This window comes from Cupressus sempervirens, chromosome 9, assembly GCF_028749045.1.
Source record: "Cupressus sempervirens isolate cs-2001-9-10 chromosome 9, ASM2874904v1, whole genome shotgun sequence".
NCBI classification, from domain to species: domain Eukaryota; kingdom Viridiplantae; phylum Streptophyta; class Pinopsida; order Cupressales; family Cupressaceae; genus Cupressus; species Cupressus sempervirens.
In genome coordinates this window covers 245,775,565-245,799,039 of record NC_143126.1, presented here as the reverse complement: position 1 = coordinate 245,799,039, position 23,475 = coordinate 245,775,565, and positions in this window count along the sequence as shown.

Here is a 23,475-nt window from a genome sequence, read left to right as displayed (position 1 = left end):
ATGTTTCTTCTAATCAGATGCATGTTAAAATTTATGGTTAAATTCTACTTCTAATAATTTTCATGTTAGTTCTTGGTGAATTTGGTGGTTGTAGAAGTTTGCATTTCAGTTTTGACAAGTACCCAGATCTTGCATGTCAGTTTTGACAACTACCCAGATCTTGCATGTCATAATTTTGTGGTTGCATGTTGCTTATAATCAGTTGCATGTCAAAATCTATGGTTTCATGCTACTTCTAATCATTTTCATGTTAGTTCTTGGTGAATTTGGTGGTTGTAGAAGTTTGCATGTCAGTTTTGACAACTACCCAGATCTTGCATGTCAGTTTTGACAACTACCCAGATCTTGCATGTCATAATTTGGTGGTTGCATGTTGCTTCTAATTAGTTGCATGTCCAAATCTATGGTTGCATGCTACTTCTAATCATTTGCATGTTAGTTCTTGGTGCTTGAAGAAGTTATATCCTATTGGGGTTACACTCTACTTTATCCAGAATTGACAGGTATAGTACAGAGTCTCAGAGGGAACGATCTTGGACAATTGATAGCCAGAGTCAAAATAGTAGAAAGGATGGTTATTTAGACATTCGAGATAAACTTATGAAAATAAGCCATGACATGTCTAAACAGCTGGTTGAGCACCACCGTATAAATGACATGTTATCTGACCCAGCTAAGGTGGATAAGTTGACTGGATTTCTATTTGGCAGATTTTCTCACAGGACAGATGACACAATTCCCAAGAACTTGCATGAGGACTTTGAGAAACTAGCTAATAGCCAGGTAGAGGTCTCAGATTCTACTCTGTCATAGGAGGTGGTGGGAAAGGATATCACACAGATTGATAGTAATAGTCAACTTGATACTCAAATTGAGACAATTGTTTACAGGTTGTCAAAGGGTGATGCCATAGGTATTCAAGATGGTATAGTTACAATAGGCAGTGACTACAGTGTAGTGGGTTCAGATGATGATTATGAGGATGTTGTTGTGCAGGATGGTGAGATACCTGGTAGAGATGAGCAGACATTGAGCATTCATGACTTTGCTGAGAAAGAGTACCAGGCATAGTTAGATGCTTCATCACATGAGGTTGAGGCTGGTAGTACTTCACATGATTTGTCCAGCCAACTGAAGGTGAACCAAGATAGTATTGTGACTTCATTATCTCATCATGAAAGGTATGTGGAGTTAGTTGGTATTGGTCATATTACTCAGGTGAGGAGTTTTCTTGAGTTACCAGTTGATTCTAGTTTACAGATATGGACTCGAGATTTTTATATTGGCATTTGGGATTCGGTTGACTGGAGATCTTTAACACTTTTTGGTAGCAGTGTTTGTTTGGGTGCTATCATGGATTTGATTAGTAGATTACACGGTGTTGTCTTTTCTTGTGCCAGTATCTTGTTTGATGTTGGTATTAGTTTTTATACACCAATGTTGGGCTTTGTTCATATATCCAGTCGACCATACTTGCTGGAATGTGTTGATGATATTTCATATTTGGCAGTGTGTATAGATGAGTCCTAGGATCATATTGGCATTGATGACATCTAGGAGGATGCAGTGGGAAGTTTTGAAGACTTAGTTTCCTTGGGTACAGAGGAGTTGGACAGCAATGCTAATGTTTTTGATACTCCGTATGTTGATATGAGCTTTAGATTTGATTCACAGGATATGGATGGTAATAGTCTAGAGACTAGTAACTTTGAGGACAGTCCTTCAGACAGTGCATCAGAGGAGGTTTGTAGGAGACAGTCAAGCTAGTGCCATCATGTGTCTAATCAGTTGAGAGTTAGTGACCAGGACATTGCTATCACTTGCCGACATTTCGATGCTGCTTGTCAGTTGTTAGCAGTTTATGGATGGGGTTCTCCTACTAGTGATGAGCAGGGAGGAAGTTATCTTTCCTTGACAGAGATCCACTCTTTATGGGAGGCTATTCTGATTTTGAGACAAAATTATATGCAGTTGGTAGCCGACAGAGATTATCTTATGGAGTGGGGCAGTACAACATATGATGCATTATTGACCAAGGAAGATGAGGTGAGTGAGCTTACTGAGCAGCTTGAGGGCTAAGGTGACCATGGAGTTAGAGCGACTACAGTCTTTACCTAATTCTATATAGTCACAAGCTATGGTGTTTGGTGATCCGAGGATGTCCATGGCCGAGATTGTTAGAGACAGTGGAGATGGGGATGCATCCATCCTTGATACTAACATTGGCATATCAGGTTCATTCCCACTAGAGTTAGGTTCAATTGAGTTGGGTGCTGTAGCAGATTTTTGTGGTGTGCCTAACATGGTGGTGACCTCTAGTACTAATGGCATGAAGACTAGAGATGTTGTATCAAAGACCATGTGTGACGTTGGTGAGCTGATAGTTGGCATGGTTCCTACTAGTAATACTACTCCCTTTGCAATGTCTTCAGAGGTAGTAGTTAGTTCCAACTTGGTTAATGATCGATTGCAGTTAGTTACATCTGGATTGCAGTCTGAGCCACTGACTGAGATTGGTGCATTCTATCGGCATTACACTGTGAGGTTGATAATACATGACTTAGAGCAGGAGTTTTGGAGTGATGCTTTAGCAGGGTATGTACATTAGTTAGAATTTGATCCTTGTGCTGAGGAGTTGATGGCAGACAAATTTGGTTTGGATTCCATTTCTTACTCTTTATCTTGTAATGTCTTTTCACCATCAGCAGTGTATGGGAGTTATGGTTATGAGATAGTGGCCGATGATTTGAAGAGTTGTGTTGACTGCAGGAGTTGTACAGTGTGTGGATTCTCCATACTTGGTACAGTTTCATTCGAGAGGGTTCACCATTGTTGCAGAGTTGGATTGTACATTCCATATAGGCCAGTGGGATGCGTTCATGGTATTTACTGTGTTGGTAGTTTGATTTGTCCACTTTACTTGGGTTCTGATGTTCTAAGAGTTTGTGCCTCATGGGTTTTTGATTGTGGTAGTGGTGATTTCAGAGTTTGGTTGAGCTATAATTGTCAATTTGATTATGGATTCCTCTTGGTCATATTGCAGAGGATATTGCAGGAGCCTGTGTTAATTGGTAGTAGTATAGTTCATGATTACATTTGGGATCCAGGTGGATTGATTGGTTTATTGTTCAGCCATTTCTTGAGGACAAGCAATGATTGGGAGGGGAGGACTTGTCATGTCCCCTTTTCAAATAATTAAAAAAGAAAATCTTTGCTAAGGCAGGCAGGCCCAAGAAAGTGAAGTTTCAGAAAAAGGGGGTTAATCTTTGGAAACCGTTGGACTAATAAATGAAAATTATTATTAAAATAAGTTTCATTAACCTCTCTTGGATGTGAGTTACAGTTATTCCCTCTTTTAAGGGGTTTGGAGGCATTTTGGGCTCATTCCAGAACTTGATTTTTGCTCATTCTTTGTTATTCTTCAGAGGCTGCCAAATCTGTGGAGAAGGAGACCCAAGAACAGGAGTTTGCAGGTTTCCAAGGAGACCCAAGAATGGGAGTTTGCAGGTTTCTAGGAAGGCTAAGGACGGGAGTTTGAAGCCATTCCATTTGCATGCTCATATAGAGTTTGCCTTTGTGCTGAACAGTGTAGATTTGTGGGTTTTTGGGTGTGGTTTTTTGCATGAGTTTGGTGTTTTCAGTTGAGCATTTCATATCAGTTTTGGTTGCTGCTGTATTTTAGACTTTAAGCTGTTAAAATAGAGCTGAATATATGTATTGGGATGTGATTAAACTTCTGAGATAGTTTATTAGTGTTTTTGTGGTGTTTTTGAGCATTTCTGTGTTAATTTCGGGAGCCTGATGAGCATAGTTTTTGTCCTACATTTGTGAGCTATTTTTTAAAGGCTATATAGATATGGAAATGAAATTTTATAGCCTGTTATGCTACTCAATTTTCTTTTAAAATGTCTACTTTCAGATTTATTAATAACAGGTGAAGCTGTGAAGCTTTTTGGCACTATTTTCGACATACCCGATTTGCGGTTTCTTAAGAAATTTGGTGGATCTTTGTGATATCAGTTGTTTGATCTTAAAGATCTGATTAATGGTTGGAAATATCATACAAAATCAGAAAAGGGACATTTCATTTTGGCCTAATTATGGCCATATGGGAAAGTTTTGCTCATCGATTACATTTATATTAAGGATCTGTAGGCTATGAGAGAATGTTTATATTTTTTTTCTGACTTAAATGATTATCTAGGAATTGTTTTTCATTTTCTCCTATCTTATCACCACCACTATTTCTCATTCCTATACCTTGGACTTCTTGTTGGTGTAGAACCTTTTTTCCATTTTGTAGCTTTATGGGTTGGCAATTTACTCGTGATTCTATGGTATTTAGTTCGGCAGCTTTATATCACTATTCAAGGTACTTTTCCCCTCACTTCTAGGTCTTAGTGGGAATTCTCTCTATAATTTCTTGTAATGGACATGCCAATTAAAATCTGTAGAAACTCTAGCATCATGGCCTTTGATGAATCTGTCAAGTCAGAGAGAACAAGACTGATGTTGAATAAAAGAAACAAGGTGGTTATCAGGGTAGTGATGAGGGTGTTAGGAGATCAATATATCGAATGCCCAAATAGGTGGAAATCCAATTGTGATATAGTGGCAATGTTTGCAGCCGTATCTCGTCAATTTTTTTGCGACAATGATATGATAGTAGAGCTTTGCTCTAAAATTTTCCATCCTAACATTCAACTTTGTTTGGAAGAAGCATTTTGGAGCATCAGGGATGACTTAACAATTCCATCAGTTGCCAACTATGGAAGTCTATATGTTAGGGGGCAAGAAGTTCCAACATATCCAATCATTTTCAAAGAAGATAAGGAAGTTTTTCAGGAAATGAAGCCCATCTTTGCAAGAAATTTGATTTTCTTTGCACATTATCATGGAGTGATTGATCCAACAAATTTCAACTGGGTAGAAGATTACATTATAGAGGATAGGGTGTTGGAAGATGAAGGAATGGAGGAACAAGTGTAGGAACTATGAGAGGAGTTTGATGATGACTCAGAGTAGCATAAGAAGAATTAGATGTCTATATAGGACTTTGTTTGACTAGTCTCTATTGTTAGTTTCTTATCCTTTCCTCAAATATCTTGTCCTCCCATTTTGTCTTATGGAAAAGGTAGTATTTTTTTATTTTTATGACTCATTTAAACTCATTTTCAAGCTTTTAATGGTAATAGTTAAACATCAAGATACTATTGGTTTCTATTTAAGGGCTGTGGTGGCTTCTGCTATCTCCTTTATGCTATGATAGGTTTGATATCTAGGATATGCCCAATAGATGAGAAGTTTAAACTGGTAGTTCTAACCCTCTATTAGATCTGGTAATTATTAATCCGGTTTGGTAGGATCTAACCTGTTAATGCAGTAAAGAAGTGGTTCAATAACTATAGGGTGTTGATAGGTTAAAACTCTTTGTTTATCCTCTTGATCTTTTTATTCTTTCCTTTTGATGCTTTTCATTCAAGTTCCTCAATAAATTCACATATTTAATATGTAATCTATCTATTTTTGATATTACATCAAAGGAAGACTGTGATGTTATTTGATATCTAACTTGCCTTGGATAGAAAGTAGAAATTATTTCTTGCAGGACACTAATAAGTTTATTTTTTGTGTCTCCTTCTATTATCCTTAACTCTCGCCTATAGATTTCTCAGAAGCAAGTTGGATATTAGGTTCATAAGACTCTTCAAGATCCAAGTTGCATATTATTTTGATTTGGCACCATTGTGAATATATATAGAGAAATCAAAGATAGTGTTAAGTGGCAAGAATATTTAATGCCAAACATTTCCTTAATTTTGCATGATAATTGTTTACATTATCACTATTATTTTTGTATGCATGCCTACTAAGATGACTTTAAATTACTATTTGCACTTTTTTGTCTTGTGTAGCAATGTTGGGTATCAGTCATATATATTGTTTGAGATTAGAAATGGAAATTTCTATACAAGAAATAATTTAAGAAAGACTTTATTTGACATGATCAAGAAGATGGTGAAATCAGATGAAAAGATTTTGTTTTAGTTATTTCTTCTACAAGCTTTTCCTTCTTTAAATTTTTTGCAACTTCTTTACTCCATATTATTATCTTCTATGATTATCAGCCATAACTGCTTCTCCATAATGACATCAAAGCGTCCCAATTTAGAGTGGAAAGCTTGGAAAGAAATTTGTGTAATATATTATTAAAGATTTTTGTATTTCTACCAAAGTCCTCTCAAATGATTTCTTTTTGCATTCTATTGAATGAATTTAATATTTCATAGTTTATTTGGGCAAGGAATACACATGGACATGAAAGCATAGAAAATGAACATTAATATCCATGGTTGGATTACTCCAAAAACAATCAGATTTCAATCAAAATAGCTCTCTTCTAATTATGTTAGATAATTAAATGTAGGTTTTGTGAGTAGTTTTCATTGTCTTCTTCAATGTTTTTCTTATATTTAATGTGTTTGCAGAATGCATAATGAGGGCCAAATTATTTATGTTTTAATATATAAATTCAATTTTGCAGATTCAATTTTACAAGATGGTAGAATTTCATATTACACTACAAAAAACTAGATTTGACATTGTTTTTTTAGACAAATAGACATACTAATTTCTATTTTTTAATAACTAAAAAAAATTTATTCAATTATAGAATTTAAAATATTGTTTGTATTTCTAATAAAAGAATGTATAGGATAATAATGTTAGGTAGTTTACATATATACCTAATCACCAATATTTAAAGGTAGAACATGGTCAACAAGATGATAAAAAATAGAATCTTTAACTCTTCTCCCCCCTCAAATAACCAGGACATGTAATGTAAAATACTGTCAAATCAAAGAAGCTGACAGTAGAACAAAAAAAGAGAAAAAAAACTTGTCTATTGGTACAATACAAGATTGAGGAAAATAAGAACAAGATATATTCTTGAAGTTGAATGTTCATTTTTTCTTCATTCAGATTCTAGAATTGTAGAGACTGTTGGTAGTCACTAAATGTTGCAAAAAAAAAAGGATAAGGCACATAATAGTTTGTAAAATACAACACAATGCTCAAAACAAGAAATTCTCCTATGAATACTAGTTCATGAAAATGGTTTTCCACATAACATAAAGTAATTGAAGATAATGTTAGAAAAGGAAACTCTATTAAAACATAAATATAGCTTTAGGTAAAAAAAAATTGGCTGCACCTTGTCTAAAATTCAAGACCTTAATTTTGAATTCTAAATCAATTCACAAGATCTTGATTTTCTAAGAAATATTTTCTACATATGAAAAGTAGCAAGCACATAGATGATCATAGAGCATTCCAAATATTTTTGGCAAAAGAAAAAGCTACCATATGCCAAATGAAATCTTACCAATTGCAAAAATTACAAGAATAACAACTAAAGCTATACTTCCACCATCATACCACCCTTCCTTGATGCCCTACATGTTGCAAAGAGAAAACTTGTTGCTAACTTCAATGTTTTTAAAGAGAATGATATTTAGCCATATTATTAGGAGAAATGCAAAAGGTGAAAAAGATTTGATGGCTTACTTCAATTTTTATTTGAAACCCAAGTGATAAAGTCACACAGATCATTAAGATTATTAATGTCATGTCTTGACAGGCTTCCCATAGAAAAACCTAAACACTAAAGAAATTAGTCTATTAATAACCATAATATCAATTATGGAAAAAAAAAAATCACAATTAGAGTAAATGTTATTAGGAGCAAAGGAAAACAACATATCAATAACCATAATGTCAATTATGCCAAAAATAATTCAAAATAAGAGTAAATGTTATTTAGAGCAAAGGAAAGTAAATATTACAAAGAAATTGTGTGCAACCTTTCGAGGATATGTATTCTCCCCATAAGCATTTCTATGGCATAGAAACTATTATGGGTTTTCTTTAATACCCTTCTCAACATCAATGTCTAAGAGCTTTGTTGTGTCCTTTACCTATTACCAGCTATGTCTGTCACAATCATAGGTACCCTAATTGAAATTTCTTTGAAATACATAAAGAGTAATATTGCCGTGGGTGGATCATTTTACTTTCTTACCCCTCCTATCTCCGACATATTTTCAAAGTCTTTATCTCTAACTAATTAAACAAGCTTTTTTGCACTAATTCCAAAGCCTACTAGAGGCTTATCTAACAAATGAAATATCTCACATGCTTCAATTTTGTATTATATTTTTCAATATTTTCAAAACACAAAATGGAAAAACATAAGAAAACATTAAAATACACAAAGTTTTGTAGATAATGCAAGTAACAATGAAATTTTGTTCCCTCATCTAGAAAATTAAGATGATCGTACAAGTTTCACAAAGTTAAAATAAAATAAGGCAAGTCACTAAATCAATGACTATTGGTAAATGAAATAAATAGAAAGTCTAAATCTAGAAACAATTTCTTTCTAATCTACGTATTCATCCTTCAAATTAAGTGGTAGAACTATATATCAAGGGCAAAGTTGCATGACTGCTCATCAAAATTAATACTGATCTACTCATCAAAATTTAATGTAGTGGTTGAACAATACTATATTTGTAATTTTTAATGTGGGATCTTTTATTTTCACCAACATAAATAAAATGAAACCCTAATCAAAACAATCGAACAAAGTAAAATTCATACTGATCTACTCACCATTATTGTCATTTGATTACTGCCAACAACTACATCCTAGATGTAAAATTGTTGTTTTACTATTAGCCTTAGATCCAGTTGCAAGACCCAAAATGAGGCAAGTGGTAAAGTTTTTGGATGAAATTAATTAATTAATGGAGGTATGTTAGTTTGAGCTTCACTTGGTTTCAAGAATACTTTAATATTCTCAACTTAACAAGGACAACCACGTGAAGGTGAAATCTCATCTAGCCTCACCCCCCTCCCCCTAAAATCAATCTAAATTCCTCATTATCATCTAATTACATACTTCAATCATAGATATTTACTTAAAACAACATTCTTTCATTATCAAACAGGGTTTATCAAAGAGCATTTTTTAAAAATCATTTATTCTTTTTGTTTTTCTTAGCTTTCTTAAGGTAAAGGCTAATAGGAGCATCAATATCTTCCTCATTCTCCTCCTCTTGTGGCACATGTAATGTCAAACTATGATGCTCCTCTTGTTTTGAGGAGCAGGAGGCTACTACACTAAATGGGGCTATGTTGCAATAACAAGTAAATGGGTTAAATTGGTACACTCTTTTTCTTTTTTTAACTATTACAAGTATTTAATTACAGATTAGAACATAACATGAATTTTTCTTACCTAAAAATGACACATAATGTACAATAACATTTTGATCTACCTCAACCTCAACATGTTGAACATTTGGAACATGCTACACTCCTTCACCATGATGATCAACATGCTCTAAAATATTCAAAAAAGGTTCCATGCCATATAGAAATTAAAAATATTAAATTGTATTCATAATTGCATAATTAATTTCCAATAGAAAATTAATACCTCCACCACTATGATGCATATCATGGCCTTCATCGCACACAAATTCTGTGATAGGATATGAAGGCTAAAGTGAAATGTTATGTGCATTATTATGTAGTCAATTCATGTTGGAAACTAACACCAAAAAAAGAAATTTCTCAACTATTCAATTTGATTTACTTTTCATTTGACCAATTTACCTATGTCTCATTTGGTGCACCAAATTATTGGGTATGGCTTTTAGATTATTTTCATTTGCATGCAACCATGACTTTATAGCCTTCCTTCAAGGAAAGTTTTTTATCTTTATCCATGGCCTCTACACTGAATTATGTGCCCTGCATTTTTTGTCTTAATATCATCATTTTTCCTATATGATTTGATTAAAAAAAATTATATGAAATTCCATTGATGTTACTTACAAGTCAAGATTGAAGATTCATATAGCCACCAGAGCCAAGTTTGTGTTGGCCAACCTTTTTTAGTCTCACTTTTGTAGCCTTTGATGTGTCCTGCAGTCTATGAAAGTTTGAAACATGTTAGATTATATATTTACAAAGATTACTAATTAGTGCATGATTACATTCTACTTAATACTATCATGACATACCTTCTTTTTTCCTTTTCTAGTTTATTTCCTTTATCATGTAGCCTAATCTCTTTTGTATCTTCTATTATTTTAGTCCACTCCATTGGTGGAATCATATGAGGATGGTCATACTCTGGGTTATCTTTTAAAGCCCTCCTATATTGGTCCCTCACAATATTTATATGTTTGGATGCTCTTTTGACAAGTAGGATAGTGTCAAAAATGATTTTTTCCAAAAAGGTCCTCAAAAGATGTGATAAGATGATTTTTTAATTCAGGACTCTAATCATTCCACCTTTAAAAAAAATAAAAATTCTTAGATCTATACCTTTAATAAAGTAAAATAAATGGAAGAAAAGAAAAATATTGTAGCAACGATATGAAACTACACACCTTTTATGTATGGTGAGTCCAAGTAGCTTCAATGTCATATCAAAAAGATAATCAAAGAAAACATCATTTCCTACAAAAACATCATGGGAATATCAGTCCAAAATGACTTATGTATAAGTAAAATACAACTACACTATAAATAATAACAATTTTAAAGCACCTGGAAGCTTTCATAATTTTAATGGAAACATAGTTTTCTTGTTCAGTAAGAATGTCCCTGGAAATGAACTAGTACTAGTTATAGAGGCTACTCTAGGAAATGGTTAAGCTTCAATAGTACTAGTCTCTATTGTTCTATCAACTAAATGTCTATCCATTAGTGCACAAAATAGGTCCATGAGTATAAATTTCACCCAGCAAAAAAAAACAATGCATAATTAGCACATTACAAAATATAGCAAAACAAGGTTTTACTAGTTGTACTTGGCATAGTCAAAGATGTTTGCAAGCTCCTTGTTTCTGATAATGCACTCGACAATATAAGAGTGATGATCAAAGGAGGCATCTAAACTTCATCATGAGCTGAAGAATACATTGTTAGCAAAGGCATTTGTAATGGATAAAGATAAAATTTGATACTAGCTAGAAGCATCTGACAATAGAATTTAGGTGTTATAATGTTGATGAAAACAAACAATGTTGCACTAGTAGTGCCACAATCTTCTATTATTGCTTATTTTGTTTCACAATGTGTACAACTAATGCATTCTTTCATCTCATAGGAATGTGAGAAAGTATTAATTAAAGAGAAAGTGTAATAATATTACAATTTTCAATAATGTTGAGTATATGGATTAAATATATATACTGATTTGGTATTGTTGGATACAATTTCCTAATTGATTGTTATCTTTGATGTTACAAAAATCTCATATTAATTCTCAATATCTACTGAGCGTTCCTAGAAGTTACCTTGTGACAATAATGTCTACCAAGCTCACTTAGGCATTGAATGAAAATGTGGCAGAAAGCAGTGTTAATCGAGCTCACATGGTTAACAAAGGAAATTGAGTGTTTACCGAGTCCACTTGGTCTCCAAAGGATTTGGCAGAGTTCACAGTTTTCACTGAGCTTCAATTGGTTAAGACTTGAAATAACTTTTGGAGTAGTGTTTACTGAGCAAGGTCGGCAAATGAATGATTTTGTTGATTTGGGAATAAAGTTTAATTTTTTGATGTATTGATTCTAGCCGACTGAGGTAATGATTATTGGTAATTGTAAGTTTTAATTGGGTCAACTTGATAATCTAAAAGGTATCAATGAAAGATCAAGTTGAGAATTCAATCATGTGTCAAATGAGGATATAATGAGCAAGCATGCAAATGTATTGATTGAAGAGGAAAGTGTGAATGAACATTGAAGGATGGATAGATATTCTTAAGGAGTAGAAAAGTTTTATTTGATCAGAGAGGATCTAGTGAAGTAGAACAGAGATCTATATCAACAATTTAGTTCCATCTCATTCAGGTCATTTCATTGTTACTTTCTCACCATTGTAACAGTGATTCATAAATCTCTTAATAAAGTTGGTTCGTTAGCCATTTGTAAATACTCTAACAAGGTGATAGTTCCTTTGAATTTTTCTAAAGCCCTCTTGCAAGGCCACTCCAAACAGGGTGATTAAAACCTCTAACAAGGTCACACCTAATAGTGTTTTTTATAACCTTTAACAGGGTTGGCTCCTAATAGGGCTCACTTCAAAGGAGTGAAAAATGGTAACTAGTTGCATTGGTGTTTTTTCCCATATTGAGTTTCAATTTTAAATTTTGTGTCTCATGTGTTCAAGTTATTTCTTTTATGCATGCATGTTAATCACTGTGAATTTTTAAAGTTAACATACACTACACTTACTGAGTTACAATATTTTTTTAGTATTTTTATCGAGTGACTATAGTAAGTAGTTTTATCAGACATCCAAGGGATCTATGGATTTTTTTTTGTGGTAACTGATTCACACAACCACCCCCCCCTCCCCCCCCACCCCCCTCTCAATTACTCCATCTACATTTCCAACAAGTAGTATTAGATCTTTTGTTGCTTGTAGGAAAGGTTTTTAAGGACCTAAGATAATGATCAGGATGTCTTACAAGAGAGAAATTTGAAAGCTTAATAGAAACAACTTTGTAGCATGGTAGGGTCTCATGAGACTTCATCTAGCTTCCATTGGTGATTTAGAATGAAAATACATTGATGAAGAATAAACAACTCCTACTGGCATATTATCTGTTGGAGATATTGCTGAGAAAAAGAACCACAACATCATGATGATAGATATTGCATCTACTCTTAGCTATGAGAAATTTGATGATATCAAGGACTGCCAAATTTCTTTTGAAATGTGGAACAATCTAAAGGATATTTATGGTGGTGATGACAATCTAAGGAGACACAAAGAAGAAATCCCTAGAGGACAATTTGATCAAATGAAGATGAGAGAGGATGAAAACATTGCGAAATATGTTGAAAGGGTCAAAGCAAGTGTGAGTGCAATCAAAAACTTCTAGAGGAGATATCAAGGAAGAAACAATTGTAAGTAAAGTTCTTATAACGTTGCTTCCCATTTATGTAATTAGAGTATCTGCAATACAAGAAATAATATGTGAAGAAAATCATAAGATAAATTTGGATTCCATAGTAGGAAGGTTGATATAATTTGAGCTAGATAGCTATGACAATTATGTTCTAGCTTCTAAGAACATTGAATTAGCATTTGAGGCCAAGCTTTCACTTAAAGAGAAGGGCAAAAGAATAAAGGATTCTCAGTTAGAAAGTGAAGAGGAATCAAAGGAAAGTTCTGATAGTGATCCTAAAGTTGTTGAAGCTCTACTTACAAGGAAACATTCTAGAGGCAGAGGACAATACAAAGGCAAGGTTACCTTAATCTATTTTTCATGTGAAGAGGTTGGTTGTATTACTGCTAGGTGCCCAAACAAAGATAAGGATGAAAAGAAGAGTCACAAGTACAATGGCAAGAAGGATTTTGAAGGTCATAAATCACTTAAGGACAAAGGTAAGAAAACTTGTTTTATGGCTAAAGATTTTGATAATAATGAAGATGAAATAGTCTACATTGCTATGAAAGATGAATCTGATGATGAAGAAGATAAGATGGCACTTATCTCTCGTATAAGAAAAAATGATACATGGATCATAGATAGTGGATGTTCACATCATATGACTGGTGACAAAACAAAGTTTGAGCATTTTGAAGACTATGATGGTGGTAGTGTAAGGTTTGGAAACAATGAACCTTGTTGCATAAAAGGAAGAGGCTGAATCTCATTAACCAAAGAACTTGTATGTGATAATGTGTATTTGTTTGAAGGACTAAAGCATAATCTGATAAGTGTGGCATAGCTAATCAATATTGGATTCAAGGTGGAATTCATGCATGGCAAGGCAAGACTACTGAATGACAAAGGAAAATTGATTGGATTAGGCAAAAAAACAAGAGGTAACATATTTTATCTTTCTCTTGGTGATTGCTAATGTTTTATTGCTCAAATTGAAGAATTTTGGTGATGGCACAAAAGGTTATGTCATGTAAATTTTGATAACTTGGTGAAAATAATCAAGTTTAGGAAAGTAAGAGGCATTCCTAGTTTGAAGAAACCTGATGTTGGTCTATGCAAGAATTGTCAAATTGGTAAGATGGGAAAGACTAGCTTTAAAAGAAAAAACTAACAATCTAAAGATGTCTTAGAATTTGTGCATACTGATTTATGTGGATCTATTGGAATTAAGAGCTATACTAGACAAAAATTCTTTACTCTTTTTGTTGATGACTACTCTAGAATGAGGACTCTTATGTATCTGAAAGAGAAGTTAGAAGAATTTGAGAAGTTCAAGTGGTATTTAGCTAGAGTAGAAAAGGAAACAGGGAAAAGACTAAAATATTTGAGATCAGATAGAGGTGGTGAATTAATTTCCAATGAATTCAATAAGTTTTGCATTGAAATAGGAATCAAAAGACAAGTATCAGCTCCTGGAACTCCTGTGCAGAATGGAATAACTGAAAGAAGGAATAAATCTATCAAGGATTATGCAAGGACTCTAATGATTGAAAAGAACATTTCTATCAAATACTAGAAGGAAGCTATCAACACTACAATTCATACCTTGAACCAAGTATAGCTAAAAAATGATTCATTCAAAACCCCCTATAAGTTATGGTATGGCTATAAACCCAATGTAAGTTACTTGAAAGTATTTGGAAGTAAATGTTACATCTTGAAAGAATCTAGAAAAGGAAAATTTGATGTGAAGGGTGATGAAGGTATATTCTTAGGATATTCTTGCAAGAGTAAGGCATATAGATGTTTGAATTTGTCTACACACAAAATAATAGAAAGTGCACATGTGAAAGTTAATGAGTTTGCAAAAAGGACTTAAGAAGAAAGGAAAAAGAAACTAGAAGATTATAGGAGATTTTTTTTAATTGAACTTGATACATTGCTCGATACATTTATCAATTAGGAGACTTCTACTCCTGAGTCTTCCTTAGTTACTGAGTTGCAAGAAGTGTTAACCGAGTCACAAGGGCTTGAGTCACATTTAGATGCTACTGAGCCAATGTTTATTGAGTCTGTGTAGCCAAAACTTGAAGTTAAATTCAAGAGGATGACTATGCAATTCATTCAAAGGAAAGGAGCCTATAGTGGCTAAGTATGGAAGGAGGCATCATGCACCAGATTAGATTATTGGAGATAAATTAGAAGGTACTATGACAATAAGTAAGCTAAAAGGTACATGTTTACTTGCTGATTTTGAACCTAGAAATTTCAAGGATGCATTGTAAAATGAAAGTTGGATTGAGGCTATGAATAAAGAAATAGAGAAAATAGAGAAGAACAAAACTTGGACTCTTGTACCTAGGCCTAAAGATAAAAATGTGATTGGAACAAAATGGGTATTTAGAAATAAGATGAATGAAGATTGTGAAGTATCAAGAAACAAAGCTAGATTGGTATGTAAAGGCTATTGTGAAGAAGAAGGAATTGATTATGGTGAGACTTTTTCTCCTATTGCAAGATTGGAAGCTGTCACAACCTTACTTGAATATACGAAAAATAAAGGATTTAAGGTACATTAGATGGATGTTAAATCTACATTTCTCAATGGTATTCTTGATGAAGAAGTCAACGTTGAACAACCAAAAGGTTTTGTTGATCCAAACATAAGAGACATGGGCTGCAAACTACACAAAGCATTATATGGTCTGAAACAAGCTCCTAGAGCATGGTATGAGAGAACTACCGATAAAAATAGTTTATACATCAAGGAAGGACCTGATAACAAGATTGTATTGGCAAAGAAATTTTTGGATGATACTTTGTTTATAGGGAGTGATGATCAAGGCAAAGAAGCTTTAGAGAAAATGAGCAAAGAGTTTGAAATGTTTATGTTTGGTGAGATTAAGTTCTTTGTTGGCCTTTAGATTCAGCAAAGCAAGAATGGTATCTACATCACTCAGTCTAAGTATATCAAGGAGATACTTAAGAAATTTGGTATGGAAGATTCAAAACCAGTTGGAACTCCCATGTGTACTGGATTAAAGATTACCAAAGATGATGATTCAAGATATGTAGATCAGACCTTATATAGATCAACGATTGGGAAATTACAGTATGTAGTTCATACAAGGCCTAATATTGCTCTTGCAGTTGGTATAGTGGCAAGGTTCTCGACAAAACCTAGAGAAAAAGAAATGATGGAAATCAAAAGAATCTTGAGATATTTGAAAGGTACTGAAGACTATGGTTTATAGTATAAACTTGGAGGTAAGCTAGACCTAAAAGTATTCATTGATGCTGATTGGTCAGGAAATCTAGATGATAGAAAGAGTACAAGTGGTGGAGCATTCTTTCTTAGCAAAAGATTAGTATCTTGGAGAAGCAAAAAGAAAAATTGCACATCCCAATCTATAGCTAAAGCAGAGTATGTTTTAGTACTAGTACATTCTTATAATATTGTTTGGTTTAAATAGTTGTTGGAAGGCATGAAGGTTGAGATCAAAGAACCAGTTGTCATGTTTTGTGATAATACAAGTGCAATTAACATATCTAAGAATATAGTGATGCATTTCAAAACTAATAACATTGCTATAAAATATCATTTTGTCAGAGAATTGGTTCAGGATAAGCAAATTAGATTGGAATATGTCTGTACAAAAGAACAAATAGTAGACATATTTACCAAGCCATTACTTAAGGATGCATTTTTATATCTAAGATGTAAGTTAGAGGTAATTCCCCTATCTCAAGCTCACTAAGTAAAGCCTTAGTGATGCATCAACATGAACCTAGTTGAAGATCTATTTGTTGATGCAACATAGTCAAGAGAACATTGCATATGAATTAGTACTCAAGGTACACTAATACTCATTTGGTATGTGTTGTCTTTGGCATGTGTTATCAAAGAGGGAGAGTTTACTGTCATATCTTTCTAAAAAAAATTTGAGGGAGAGTTCACTATTTATAGAAGAAGCTATGTAATTCCTTTATAGAGAGAGATTATTGTATTAAAGGAAGAGGGAGAAGCTTTCTATCAGAGAAAGACTTGTTTTCAAATTTCATTGTGCTATGACATGTTGTGTTGCCATCAATGCCAAAGAGGGATATTGTTGGATACAATTTTCTAATTGAGTGTTTTCTTTAATGTTACACTAATTTCATATCAATTCTTAGTATCTACTAAGCTCAGTTGGTTACTAAAGAAAATTTTTGAGTCTACCAAGCATTCTTGGAAGTTACTTTGTGAAATCAATGTCTACCGAGCTCACTCAGGCATCGAAGGAAAATGTGGCAAAAAGTAGTGGTAACCGAGCTCACATGGTTAACAAAGGAAAGTAAGTGTTTACCAAGTTCACTTGGTCTCCAAAGGATTTTGCGTAGTTCATAGTGTTCACCAAGCTTCAATTGGTTAATCACTTTGAGAGTAGTGTTTACTAAGCAATGTCAGCTAATGAAGGATTTTTTTGTTTTGGGAATAAAGTTTAATTGTTTGATGTATTGATTCTAGCTAATTGAGGTAATGATTATTGGTAATTATAAGTTGTAATTGGGCTGACTTGATAATCTAAAAGGTATATATGAAATATCAAATTGAGAATTCAATCATGTGTGGAATGAGGATGTAATAAGCGAGCATGCAAGTGTATTGATTGAAGAGGAAAGTGTGAGGGAATGTTGAAGGATGATTAGATATTCTTAAGGAGAAAAAAGGTTTTATTTGATCAGAGAGGATCTAGTGAAGCAGAAAAAAGATCAATATTAGCAATTCAGTTGCATCTCATTTAGGTCATTTCATTGTTACTTTCTCATCGTTGTAGTAGTGATTCATAAATCTCTTAAGAGAGCTAGTTTGATAGCCATTTGTAAATCCTCTAACAAGGTGACAGTTCCTTTGAATTTCTCTAAAGACCTCTTGCAAGGCCACTCCTAATAGGGTGATTAAATCCTCTAACAAGGTCACACCTAACCGTGTGTTTTGTAACCTTTAACAGGGTTGGCTCCTAATAGGTCTCACTTCAAAAGAGTGAAAAATAGTAACTAGTTACATTGGTGGTTTTTCCTATATTGGGTTTCCACATTAAAGTTGGTGTCTCATTGTTCAAGTTATTTCTTTTATGCATGCATGTTAATCACTGTGAATGTTTAAAGTTAACATACACTGCACTTACTAAGTTTTAATTATTTTCAATATGTTTACCGAGTGACAGCAGTAAGTAGTTTTATTAGACATCTAAGGGATCTATGGATTTTTTTTGTGGTTAGTGATTCACCCCTCTTTCTTAGTTACTCCATCTACATTTCCAATAGGTATATATCTGACTACAAAGTTAGACCTATATACATTTCACCTTATATAATATTATTATTTAACTTATCAAACTTGAATTTTTTGAAATTACCATTCATCATTATATAATAATCAATAGAAGGAAATATCTTAAAGTGGATTTTTCCAATATAATTATCAGCAAATAATAATTATTCTAATACAAGACATTCCACAACATAATGAAGAGAAAAACTATTGATGGATGAATTAGGTGCAACCATACGGAACACAGTAGATGCCCCTTCAAACACTACAAGTGGAGATAAGGAAGTCGTAAGTAATTAAACTTCCTTTAATAATATAAAAGGGTAATTAAACATATTTTAACCTAATTATGTTAGCTATCACCTAAAATGTTGCTGAGAATGGAGTGGGTTTAAGTGTAGTAAATAATTGTAAGCAAATAACTAGGACCACATGGAAAAATATAGCTTGGGCATCAATATGGGTTCTTCTAGAAAAATAGGCTAAAGAAAGCCTTAAAAAGAATAATAGAATTATGGAATCATCTGTTGATAATAGTCAAGTATCAAAGCTAGGTTTTGATCCTAAGACCTATTGGTTATGATGTTATTATAATATGGAATCGTATATCACATAAAAGCCACATTTAGCTGTAAATTTTGATCATATAATGTGAAGCCACATTTCAAACTATAAATCTTATGCCGAATATGAACTGCAACTTACAAATGGATCTATTAACAATAAATAAGTTCTTAGTTGAACTCAGCGGTCATAACACTCTTAGCTTTCATCATCAAGCACAACCTAAACTAGTTCAAACAGAGACCTAAGTATGGAATAACACTTAGTCATAACTAAATCTCCCTTAAGTAAACTTGATGGTGTAATAATACTATAATTTTCAATAATGTTGTAAAGAGAAAGTGTTATTTACATGAAGGTTGTGTGCTACAACCCTCACCATATTGACCATGTGGTCTCATAAGTGTCATAAAATCCTATAGAAAAACACATAATATTATAGTTCATGATCCATAAGATACTATAAAATACAAACATCTATTGAACTTTTGTTATTGTTTAAGATTAATTACTACTTACCTTCAAAGAATTGACTCTAAGTATCAATTCTTCTTTCAGTGCCTCTATCTCCTTGGTTAGGTTTTTGTCAAGGATAATGTTAAGAATTTCATCACAATATTTTTGTATGAGTTTGTGGGCCATGAATATAGTGTCAACACTATGGGTGATGTTATCTAGAAATGACGCCTATGTTTTAGATCACATTTGATCTATTCTCATTTTCTCTTTTCCCTATCAATAAGTATCAAGTTGTGACATCAATATCAGTAAAATTCTATCAAAATAACTCCAAATCCATAAAGAAAAGAACATTATAATGTGACATTTGTTTCTATATAATTTGTAAAATTACAATAATTAAGGTTTATCTTCATTGAAAAGGGTGTGTGAGATGGTACATCCTTGCCTATGTGTTGTGGTGTATCCATCTCACCCTATGAAAAAGATTAGTAATTCTTACCAATCAACAGGGAAATAAAAGTAATAGAATTACCAAAAAAATTATTAATAAAATAGTAGATTGTATATTGGAGTCAATATTAATTGGAGGCAATTGGTTTAAATGTTATACTTACCAGTCCCATGATAGGGAATTTTTTTGTATCAACATGATTTAAATTGTAATATATCAGAATCTCTTCCCTTGGACTTATTGATTTCATCACACATACAAAAACACAATTTCCCTTGCATGCCTCAAATATACAATTTGACCACTTATTAGTTGACACAGGTTGATAACTATTTATAAATATTGCAATATTCCCTATTTCTTTTGGCCATCCATCAATATACATAGCGATCCTTTTACTTTCATCTTTTTCTTTGCATTGTATATAATTTGGTGATAATGCATACCTGCATATACTTTTTTTATATTGCACAATATGCATCCAATTATTCCAATTGTAACAAGGTCCTACATACTCCATCAATTCAACAACTCTATTTTAACTAACCTTTGTATCATCCATGGAAAATAGGCCCAAACCATGTAATGAAGATGGAGCTATGTGATATATCCTTTCATTAATAGAAAAATTAGTGTTAACTGGAGGTAGTTCATTGGCTATTCATTCTTTCTGAAGATGTGTGTACCTTAAGGGAACCTTCCCATCCCCTTCTCTCTCATTATAATAAGAACATGACCCACCTTAGCAAGAAAAAATTGCATTCATTTATTGAATTTTCTTCTAATCTTTTGACCTCTAGTTTATCTCCCTATTTTAGAACTACTTGATGTCTCACTTTTGTCTTCTATTCCCACATATTCCTCACTTCAAGAAGACATGCCAAAAAAATATGTACTTGGTGATACTTGCAATCCATAAAATGAGAGACATACTAGTACTAAAGTTGATGTTGATGCTAAATAGAAGATATGAAAAAAAAATTGTATCTATAGGGTCTATTGACTTATACCTATTCATCCATGTGATTGTGCAAGATCCTTACCAAACACATTGAATAGCACACATATGAAAATCATTTATCTTAAGTAAGAAAAAAAATTGGTCTAATTAATGTGTATATCTACAAAAATATTGGACATGTTCTACTTAATGTTTATATCTACACATATGGTTTTGAAAGAAAAATTTGATCACCTTGCTCAAATTCACACATATTATAATCAATGAAAAGTTGTCCTCCTACAATTCTTTATATACTACAAATTACATAGAAGATAACAATTTGTTGCCCAAGTTTTAGTTCATATCTTTTTGCTCTCGGGTTTTGAGTCAAGTCAAGTGTCAATGTCTTGAGTTTGTGTCTAGATTACCCTTAAGGAACTTCTTTCATCTATCACTTTTTGTGTACTTAGGTGGGAATTGAAATAAATATAATTTATTTGTTCATATGAGGTGATTAGGAAAGGGAGGGTAAGTTTATACATTTTCTAGATGAGAGGGAAGTAGTTCAAAAACCCTAACTTTATGATTAAGTGTTCCACTAAAGGCATAAAAGAGGTAGAATGGAGATATTAGAGGCATATTCAAAGCAAATGTTAGAAAATAATATGAGAATCGAGGCTAAAAGATGATATACACACCATAGGAACATTGTGGAAACCAGAGAAATTGGATTGAATGTAGGAGAAGTAGATAAATGCTCAAAAATAGTGAAAGAACCAAATCAAACATGGTATGACTTTCTTTGGAATTAAATTGATGACTCATATTTGATCCAACTATCTATGTTGCAAAGTTGACAAGTCAAACTGGCCTTAGAAATATACCTTCATAACTGTTAGATGAAAAGAAGATCTAAGCTTATTGTTATGTATCCTTCCAAAGTTGTACGAGGAATAGTCATGGCAAGGTAGCGACAAGATAACATCTATCTATAGGACCCAACTGAGGTGGGATGCTCTTTTCATACATAGTAATCAAAGAACACAACAAAGATCGTTGATCTTAGGAAAGATATATGGCTATCATTATGTCACCATGTAAAGTTGCTTTATCATTAATCATGGTGACATAGCGGTAGAGAAACCTGTGTCTTGCTGGTCTCATCACATTGCATAGTCAAAACCCAGTCATGAAGTTCCACGAAGAAAAACAAAGGTCAATGTTGGATTTTCCAAGCAATGAAATTGTGCCACCTTTTTCCCCTGGTATGCATAGCTGGAAAGTGGACCCACATTGTAGAGAAAAATAGAGACTTAACATCTTTTATCACCATTGTCAGATCAAAAAGAGTCTACATTTGTCATTATGTCTCTATGAAAATTTTCCCAAATGTTAATTATAGCAACAAAAGGAGGATTCGACATGTGTACCTAGGTGGACACATGGAGAAATTCATTAAGGGAAATGGTTGGGTTTTAAATGTGATTGGTTGTTTAAGATTGATGAAAAAAATTCAAAATCATCATGAACATTGAGATACAAATTATACTGATTTGGCATCAATAAAAAAATATGAATTAAACAAATATTTTACCAGGGTTTTCTGAAGCTGCACGAAGATGAATAGTTTCTAGGTGTTCTTAGAGGTGCCATGAGATTAGGACATCGCTAGGAAAAATGTCACACATCTATACCATGTTGAATATTAGATATTTTTCATGTACAATTCATATTTTATTTCTATTTTGTGACTATTTCTTTACTAGAACTAAGGGATGATAGAAACCTATAAATGTAATCTCATTTGACAATTAAAAGGTCTGAAAACTTGATGGTGTATTGGTCTGTAATTCCATTTACCCTATTTACGTATCATGTTTTGTTGCCCATGCATAGATTAGTTTTGCATTAGGAGTTAAAAGAAAATCATGTATGATTTTGTGAATAATTAGATGAATTCCATTTCACTTTGATGTTTGTAGTATAGTGATTCCATTTACTTTCTTCATATATGGTTACGTTTCTTCTCTTGTTGTCTCATAACATGTTAGATAGTTTAATTGGGAAATGAAAGATAAATGTGTATGAATCTATTAGTTATTGTTTGGATTCCATTTCATTCAAGGTTAATAGTGAAAGCAATTACATTTCCCCTCATGTGCATATCTCCATCATTCCTCTTCTATATTTGCATGGTTAATCTGCATTTATAATAGAAGTAGGGGTTATAAATATCAAGATAATCTACTATAGTAATTCCATTGAGTGTGATAGGTTATTCAAATCCATCTTACCTGAATTGTTTGTTCCTACAAATAATTTGGTTATCCTTTATTGCTCCACAGTTAAGAGCTTACAATGTCAGAACTTTTGATCTCATAAAAACATATTCATTGCATATCATTCCAAATCATAGGGATATGTACCTAATAATTCATAGGGTAGTGATAGAATACATACACTGACCCACTTATTGGTAAACATCATTTTTTCTCTCCAAACATTGGGTATGAAAGAGTCTGGTTATAAAATCTAATAGGAAGACAAATTGTTAACCGACATTTTTTTGGCGACTCTACTGGGAATATTCAAATGATAGTTATGAATTTTCTTTCATATTAATTTGAATTCTAATTCCATATATTTGTGTTGCAATAAAGGACTTGTGGTAGGGAGGTGTTCTCCATAAGAACTTGATAGAAGTTTTATAGCCACAACCTACTGAAGAAAAGAAGGAAATTCAAAGTTGAAGACTAGTAAGG